Here is a 9,271-nt window from a genome sequence, read left to right on the forward strand (position 1 = left end):
AAATCATACCAGTTGCAAGTCAAAAACACACCAACTAGCAGAATTAAGCGTTGAGCAAGATTGTCAGGTTTAATTGATCAGTCCTTGTGAAGAATGAATAATTGCGAGAAAAAATAGTTTACAAAACACTTCATTAGAGAGCAGATAAAACAGTCTTCTTCTTCTTCTTCTTATTATTATTATTATTATTATTATTATTATTTCTTACACCATGACAGGGTGTACAGGCATAAGTAAAGATACTAGCCACTACAGACACACATAGTATGATACAGGATTACTTCTTGTTTTGTAAATGAACATGAATGTCGTTTTCAAAAAATTTCACATATTTGTACATAATATACATGATTCATATTAGACTCTTCTAAATGCCCAGGAAATACATGTCTAGAAATCATATTTTAGTAGTAAATTATGTAAATATAGACAATTATCATGTGTGCAGATGGCATTAATACATTTATGAGGTTTTCTCAATATACAGAGGGGAAGAACTTTGAATACCTACATGACTAAAACTGATGAGTCTCTCAGGGGTTCCCAAGTGGAGTGGTTGTCCTAGAAGTCCGATCAACTGAGGGGTTCATGGGGGCTGAGATGAAGTGAACAGTGCTCCCCAAACGTATTGATGCCATCTGCATTCTGGAGTGGGCGTAGCACTTTACATTTTCTTGAGACAAATATCTTCAGATAATTATCCTGAGAAATTTGATACATATACCAAGAAATTATACAGAGGTAAATAACTTGAGAAAGTCTCAGGTTATTTAACAGGCAGGTTTTATATTTATTATAGAAAAACCTCATGTCCTTTATTGTGGGCTCAATAGAGAGGTGATGGCATTAAGGTGAAAATAAGGAAGCTTTCAAAATAAAAATAAAGTTTTACCTTATTGTTATTAATTTATTTCTATATGTTAATCACATAGAGTAGAAATAAGTATGAAACAGAAATGAACACAAATTAAAATATGTGTTTTGTTTTATTTATATTATTTATTATTGCACTTTATTTATTTTGTAAGTGGAAAACTTATGTAGAACTAGAAGCCAAGCATACTGTAGAACCAGAACTTTTGCTACTACTGCTACCTCTTCAGTTTTCACAGATTAAAAACACTCTGAACCATTAATGATAGCCGTCTGTTTATCTGAATTGAATAAGGGCACCCTCACTGGTAAGTCACTGCTGGTTCATGTCAATTTCAGATCAGTCTGGGCTGAGCAGGTATCCACAGCAACAGTAAACAGTAAACAATACACAGATATAAACACCAGCCGCTGGTGGCAGTCTAGTAAAACCGGGCTTACCTGCGACATACACAAAGTGTGGTCACATATGTGTCTTTTGTGTTATTATTATTCTTTAAGGTTTTTAAACCTGCCACTTAAATCCTCTTTTCAATGCACTTTAAGCTTTCTTTGCAAGTATGCCTGCTGTTACCTGTGTAGCAGCAAGTCATTTCTGAAAACAAGCCATATCTTCTGTATCTTCATTTTAACCCATTTTTCTCAGGTGAGCACTGTGTAAAAATGCACTAAATTCACCCTCAACTAACTAATACAGTGTATGGGTACAGATTTGTACATTAATGTCGACTTGTGCGTTGAGTAGTGGTTTATTATTTTGTAGAAATTTAGATGTGCAAATCGTAAGTTGTAAAATGGCAGACATACCAGGTAGTTTTAGTTAATGGTGTTTTAGCTTAGCTCTTACTTTAAATTCTGTGGTGAAGAAAACACTGATATATGTTTTAAGATTGTTCTACAACTTTATTTTGACAGTATTATTAAGTGTCAAAATGTGATTTCATGTGATGGCCATTCTGAGTGACTTCAGAGTTGTCCGTTAGCATCTATAACATTTTTTTCCTAATGATTTCAGTATAAAGCAGAAATAAATGCATTTCTGACTCTGGTCCATTATCTGTAATGGATGTGCAACCATAGACTACATATATAAGCATCAGTAATTCTATTAGCATATAAAACATTCTGTTGAGAATATATGTACGTGTGTATACATACATACATACATACATACGTATCATACATGCATACATATATCAACATTTGTAAGAAAAAAAAAGAATCCCAAATATATATCTATGTTTTGTTTACATATACACGTTTATGGATTAATATGCAACTATATCAATATATGTGTGTTTTGCACTTAATGGTGATTTGTGACCAAAGAACAAAACAGAGATTTCTTTATGAAGGAAATTGTTTTAAAACCGAGACCAGAGAGTCAATGGTGAAAGCAAGCCATGTCTTCTGTCTTGTCATTGTTCTCCTGTTTTTCAAGAATATTATTTTTTCCATGGACAGAGTGGGTGAGATGACTAATCAGAGCACAGGAGGGCAGGGCTTAAAGACACAGGAGCTCTAACAGGCTATTTCAGATAGAGGGTAAATAAAGTTATACAGTATGCATATTGCTATACATAATATAAAATCTTTTTTATCAGAAAGTGTTTGTGTTAGGTACCAAAACTACCAGAATCCTATAAGGCCACTAGCTGAAATAAGCTTTATTGTTTAGTAGTTGTTTTCCTCATGTTTTGACTGAGTTTTGACATTCCTGGCCTAGCTCTAACAGTTACGGTATGCCCCTCGTTATTCACATTTGCATTTTTGCAGCATTTAATCAACTTTGTATGTTAGAATGTTTGAAATATTTACATGAATTTTAGAATTTCTTAGTATTTGGTGCTGTACCCCCTTTTGCTTTAATGTCAGTGTTCATGCAGCTGTTAGCTTTAACTGGCTAGTTGAGCCAGCTGGTTACAGAAACTTTAGCTTTCAGAAACTTGCTTCTGTTTTCATGGCTCAGGAATCTGACAATGAAAACTACCAACTTGCTTTCACATCTATGCCTGGGGATTCCACATTCCACTCTCAGCTCAATATTGAATGTTTGGCTACTCATCTGGAGCTCATGTTGTTCATCATTAAGCCTTATATAAACTTCTATGGGGTTCAATGAGGTGACCTTAAAAATTAACTTGAGAGGTTAAACCTTGATCTAGTGCCAGGCCATGCACCAGCATCCATACATGTCCTCACAGAAAACAGCTCTAATTGAGGTTCCAATCAGAAGTTCTCTAATCAGAAGGATGAGTCTCATTACTGTCATAAAGCTGGTCATTTTGCAAGAGATTATGGTAAGAAACTAGCAGATAATCACAAAAGGAATTCAAAGATGAGGGACAGCATTTTAGGAAATTCTTCTTAGGGGTTTTCACAGGGGAATACAACAGGGAAATCATTCCAGGGCATTTCACAGGACCAAGGCAGTGCAAGGATTCACAGAGGTGCCAACAGCTCCATCTGCCCCAGCTTTAAACTAATTTCCCCTGCTGCTTCTGCCCATCTGTGTGCTATCAGTAAGTTTTTTAGGAAACGGGATTTTTCATTTCTTGTACAAACAGGAGCTCAGGTTACCACTCTTTTTGAAACAGTCTTTGTATCTTTAGAAGTACCTTTGACAGATAGACATATCACAGCTGAGCAACTGGGTAATGCTGGTATTTCCTTAACTCTACCTGTACCCATAGACGATAATCTAGGACCTAAAGCAGTTTCTGAGGAAATTGAATTGTTCTTTGTTTAATAATGCTGATTCTTGTGCTTGGAACGTTGTTTCTTTAAAGCAGTCTGATTTAGCTGATCATCCCATTTAGTCTGACGGTAAGGATGATTGTGGCCTTCTAGATATAGAACCAGTTGTTCACACAGGTTGTCAACCTGTTTGTACTAAGCAATATCCCATTAATAAAGTAGCTTTGCAGGGTATTATGCCTGTAATCAGCTTGAGAAAAGAGATGTCTTGGTCAAAGTACAGTGTGTATCCAACAGTCCTGTGTGGCCAGTTTGTAAAGCTAATGGAACTTGGCGGCTAACAGTAGACTACAGGGTAGCCAGTCAGCATATTGACAAATCCATTGGTTGCTGACCCATATACCATATTTGATGGCATTCCCACAAAATACAGTGTTTTTGCTGTTGTTGATAAGGTTTTTGGTCAGTTCTGTTAGCATTACAAAGCCAGCCATAGCTCGCTTTCACTGTGGGGGATGTGCTGTGTTAATGAACATGGCTGCCACTGGGATTTCACAATAGCCCCAGTATTTACCATCAAGCATTCAGAAATCACATCTCCCAGGCTGAGCACACTTTGCAGTCCTCTGTTATTATTTAGTATGTTGATGATGTTTAACTGAGTACTGAGAATGAGGAAACACATGACAAAGAGGTGATGGCACTTCTTGATTTTTTGGTGAGCAATGGGCCACGAAGCCAGTCAGGACAAAGCTCAGCTGTGTTGTCCTGGTGTGCAGTATTTGGGACAATGGGTTACACAGGGTTCTGGAGAAATTTTGCCTGCCAGCAGCTCTGCAGTTAATGCAATGTCATTGCCAACCACAGCGCACAAATTGCGAGCTTTCTTAGACCTATGCAACTACTGCAGACCTTGAATAGATTCTTATGCTACAATTTTACAACCACTAATCTTCTTAAAAGTAACCCTGGGCAACATGACCATATTGCACACACAGATAATACAATTACTGCTTTTGTAAGCTTGAAATCATACCTGACATCTGCACTGTTCCTGGCTTTTGTGAACCAAACAAACCTTTCACTGTCTTTGTGCGTGAAGATTGTAGTTTCATGATGCCCTGTATGACTCAGGAGCATGATGGTACGCAACATTCAATAGCTTATCATTCAGCTCAATTAGATGCTGTGGCATGTGGAATGGGTCCATGTTTAAGAGCAGTACAGGCTACCTATCTGGTACTGTTAGCATTTGCACCATGGATACAGGAACAAATAGTCACAGTCAAATGTCTTTATTCTGTGTCAGCATTTCCAAAAAAGTTGGGATGCTGTGCAGAATGTAAATAAAAATAGAATGCAATTATGTGCAAATCCTGTAAAACATTTTTTTAAAATGAAAATACCACATTGACAACATATCAAATGTTGAAAATGAGAAATTCTACTGTTTTGTTTTTTTTTAATAATATGCCCATTTTGGATTTGATGCCAACACGTTCCCAAAAGTTGGGATGGGGGCATGTTTACCACTGTGTTTCATCACCTCTTCTTTTAACAACACTCTATAAGCATTTGGGAACTGAGGAGACACTGCTGTACTTTTGAAAGTGAAATGTTTTCTCATTCTTGTTTGATACAGGATTTCAGCTGCTCTACAGTTCAGGGGCTAATTTGTCATATTTTTCCTTTAATAATGCACCAAATATTTTCATTGGGTGACAGGTCTGGACTGCAGGCAGGCCAGTTTTGCACCTGGACTCTTTTTAGTATGGAACAATGCTGTTGTAATACATGCAGAATGTGGTATGCCATCATCTTCCTGAAATAATCAAGGCCTTCCCTGAAAAAGACATTGTCTGTATGGCAGCATATGTTGCCAAAACATGTATATATCATTCAGCATTAATGGTGTTTTCACAGATGTGCACATCACCCATGCCATGCGTGCTATTGCACCCCTACACCATCATTAAAACTGGCTTTTGAACTGTGCACTGATAACAAGCTTTTTAGAGTGTTAACTTCCATTTGTGGATGCAGCGACGAACTGTTTTCAGAAGTGTTCCAGAGCCCATGCAGTGATTTCCACCACAGAATCATGTCTGTTTTAATGCAGTGCCGCCTGAGGACTCAAAGATCATGGCCAGCAAATACTGATTTTTGTGCCTTGCATACAGAGATTTTTCCAGATTCTCTGAATCTTTTAATGTTATTATGTACTGCAGGTTCTTTTTACAGACAGTTCCTCAACCAACACTGATGGTCAGCGTAGATCTGGATGGGCAGTAACTAACAGCTTTCAAACTTTGGCTAGTGGTAGTCTTCCTCCCTCTCACTCAGCCCAGCCGGTCAAGTGGGTGGCTTTAACTGAGGCATGTAAACTTGCATCAGGCAGGAGCACTACAATTACTGTCTCCCGATATGCCTTTGGAGTGGCCCATGATTTTGGACACTTATGAAGTCACAGGGGTTTTCTCACAGCTGCTGGCACTTCAAAAATTTCTGATTTTGTACAGGGTCTTTTGGAAGCTGTTAAACTACTTGCAGATCTAGCTATTATGAAAGTCAAAGCACACAATAGTGGTACTTTCTTTGAAGCACAAGACAATAGAATTGCAGATAAACAGCTAAAAGGGTGAGTTTTTACTACCAGCTAGCATTGCAGTCTCACTAACACAGACTGCAATACTAATGACATTTCTGCCATCCTCAAGCTACAGTTTAACTCCCCAAACTGGGAACTCTGAACTTGGCTGGATTCAGGTGCAAAAATTGTTCCAGATAGTGTCTAAACCTAAGAGGGAAAACTAGTCACACCTGAATCATTACTTCCTTACCTAGATACACAAATACATTCTTTGGGGTAGAAAAGATGATGAATCAGTTTTCACACTCCTGGTGTAATTCTAAGTTCAGGGAACAAGCTAAAACAGATGTTTAAAATCGTGTTACTTGTAATCAAGTCGATGTTGCACCTTAGATGTAAAACTCCTGCTATTAAAACAGTGGCACCTTCAGGCCCATTTCACCATTTATAGGTAGAGTACATCACTTTCTGCTGCTCTCCCTCCCTTAAGGCCTTTCTTGTATGCACATGGAAGGGCAGAGAGGTCCCAGAACCAAGTAATACTGCCAAATATAAATTTACTGTGAATAAAAATATTTTTTTTACAGCTTGATGATTTCTTCCACATCTCCAGTTATGCTTGTCTGTTTGAGCCAATTCATTTTCTCATCTTTCATCAGCATTTTGAAATTGGAACACTAGTTGGAGAAATGCTTGACAGTATCACAAAAGGGGCAGTGCTTTTTAGGATTCTCTAACGTTGATTGGATTTGATTGTCACTTTGCTTGGGATGTGGGTCAGATTTAAGAAGGACAGTAGTGGTTTGAGAGGCTGATTTACAGGACTGTCTGTCTGCAATGCCCTTGGCGTTCTCTGGTGGACTGATCAACTGTGAACTTAGATTCATTATCTGGAACATGTACCTCATATTCCAGCAATTCTGATAGATCCATTAGAGTTGGATTAGAGCTGGAATCCATCTTTGATCTTTTTGATGGGGTTGCTAAAGTGTTTAAAGTTGGTCATGAGGTAGCTTGGCCAGCAGATGACCAACATGAGATCCACACTGGAGTTCTGTTAGACCCGCATTCCCTAGTTAATCAAGCTGAGAACCTGACTTTGCTGTTCTATACTTTGCTGAGCAAGTTTGTTCAGCTGTCCATAATTGTCTGCTAGAGAAGCTATGGTATCACTGGATATCATAGGGACTGTTACCGTATGAGTCAGCCTGAGAGACTCCTATTCCTAAATTTTCCCACAAGCTGGCACTAGAATCCTGATCAAACAGGCCTGAAGTGCTCAAGAACTGACGTTTGGAACACATTTTTGCCAAATAATTTAAGTGACATGCACTGGAATCATATTTAATAACACAACAATAGTGTCTGAATAATTTTTTACCCTTACTGTATGTGCATTCTTATGTTTCCTATGAATTCTAATCAGGGGCTTGTATGCTAGTCTGCAAATGCCAAATGAATGCCAATGTCAAATAGAGAAATACTAAATGCTAGACATAGCTTTGGTCAGCAAACTCAATTTGTATCTGGTGTCCCTAAAAAAATATGACTGCAAGGGACTTAAAGGGTTTGCAAGGGTTAAATAAAGGTTAAATGAAATAAACAAATCTGTATTTGTATCTATTTTTAGTTCCTTCCTTCAGTCTTTGGTTAATCATTTAATTTAATCTAATCTGCTCTTATGCATCTGATGACCTGGTTGATTTGAATACTTTTTTTAATCAGTGATTTTTAAAACTGGACAAGAACATTTTTTGTTCCTCTTGAGAAAATCTTTTACAAAAATGAACTTAATTTCAGATTTCTTGAACAAAATGCTAAGCTTTTGCTCAGAAGGGGAGCATTAAAGGGTTTCCCATATAAAAATGAGGCAAACAGTCAACCAAAGGTAAGACAGGGTCAAGTCTCTCACCTGTATTTACTTAGCCTTTGTTTTTTCACTTTCACTTTGTTCAAAGGCAAGGTTTTATTGGCACACACTGCTGACCTAGTGTATGGTCAGTAAGTTCTTATTTTTGTGTTTTACAATGTTTTCATATATAGCTCGTTTAAAATGAACCGAACTGAGCTCTGTTAAAGAGAACTGGAAAAGGAACCAACTGCAGATGACCTCAGTTCTTTTTTGTGTTTGTAATGTAAGTGAATTATAAAGAGGACTCAGTTTTCTTTCTGGTCCTTTGAGATCTCAGACCACTTCTTGTTCAGACCACAACCCCATTAGAACTCAGACCCCTTTCACGCCACTCGCAGTGTGTGCAGCGCTCACACAGGGGGCAGCGTTCTGTAATAAATCTCACCTTTCAGGTGGTGAGAGGAACCACCAGACACACCGTGTCTGCCGTGGTGGGTTCCATTTTTGGACTGTGCTCCTTACTGAGCTCCACCTGTGAAAATCTGCATCAGTGGTGAATTTTCATTCATTCAGCATTCAGTGTGAAAGCAGCTTAAATTGCATTGCACGACCAGTATCAGCCTTTAACACGCCAAAATCACACGGGCTCTCGCATCGTATCACTTTAATATGTCAGCGGCTTTGTCCTGAGTAGAACCTTATAAATGATCATTGGTCTGTTTTTACCTGCTGTAGTGCTGGAAGACATTGGCTGGATGAACAGTGAGCCTCTAGATCTTCACCACAAAGCAAAGCTTAAGCAGACTGGGGCCGTTTTGTTTTAACAATACACAAATCAATCGAACCACAAAACAAACTACAAACACATGTTTGGGGCCTTTTAGGGGGATCTGAGTTTGTTTGGCGTTTTCACATATGCAAAAGAAACCGTGACTCAGCGGTCTGAGTCCACTTCAGATGCTGAAACGGCCCAAGTGTGAAAACACCCTTATTTTATGTTACAAGTAAGCTGTGTGGATTTAAAGAATTGCACTACGGAGATTATGCTAACTGATAGCTTCATCAGCTAAACAAAATAGAGGAAAAATAAATAATATTTGTAAAAATGTTATAAACTTCTTATGTGCCTGGCAAAAGAAAAATCACAGATAGAACTACTTAAAATAAGTAGCTGTAATAAATATTTGATTAAATGATCTCTTTTACAGATATCTCAAATTAAAGAAATATTACATTTTGATTAAATATAAAACAATTTC

Source organism: Colossoma macropomum, unplaced genomic scaffold (assembly GCF_904425465.1).
Source record: "Colossoma macropomum unplaced genomic scaffold, Colossoma_macropomum, whole genome shotgun sequence".
NCBI lineage: Eukaryota > Metazoa > Chordata > Actinopteri > Characiformes > Serrasalmidae > Colossoma > Colossoma macropomum.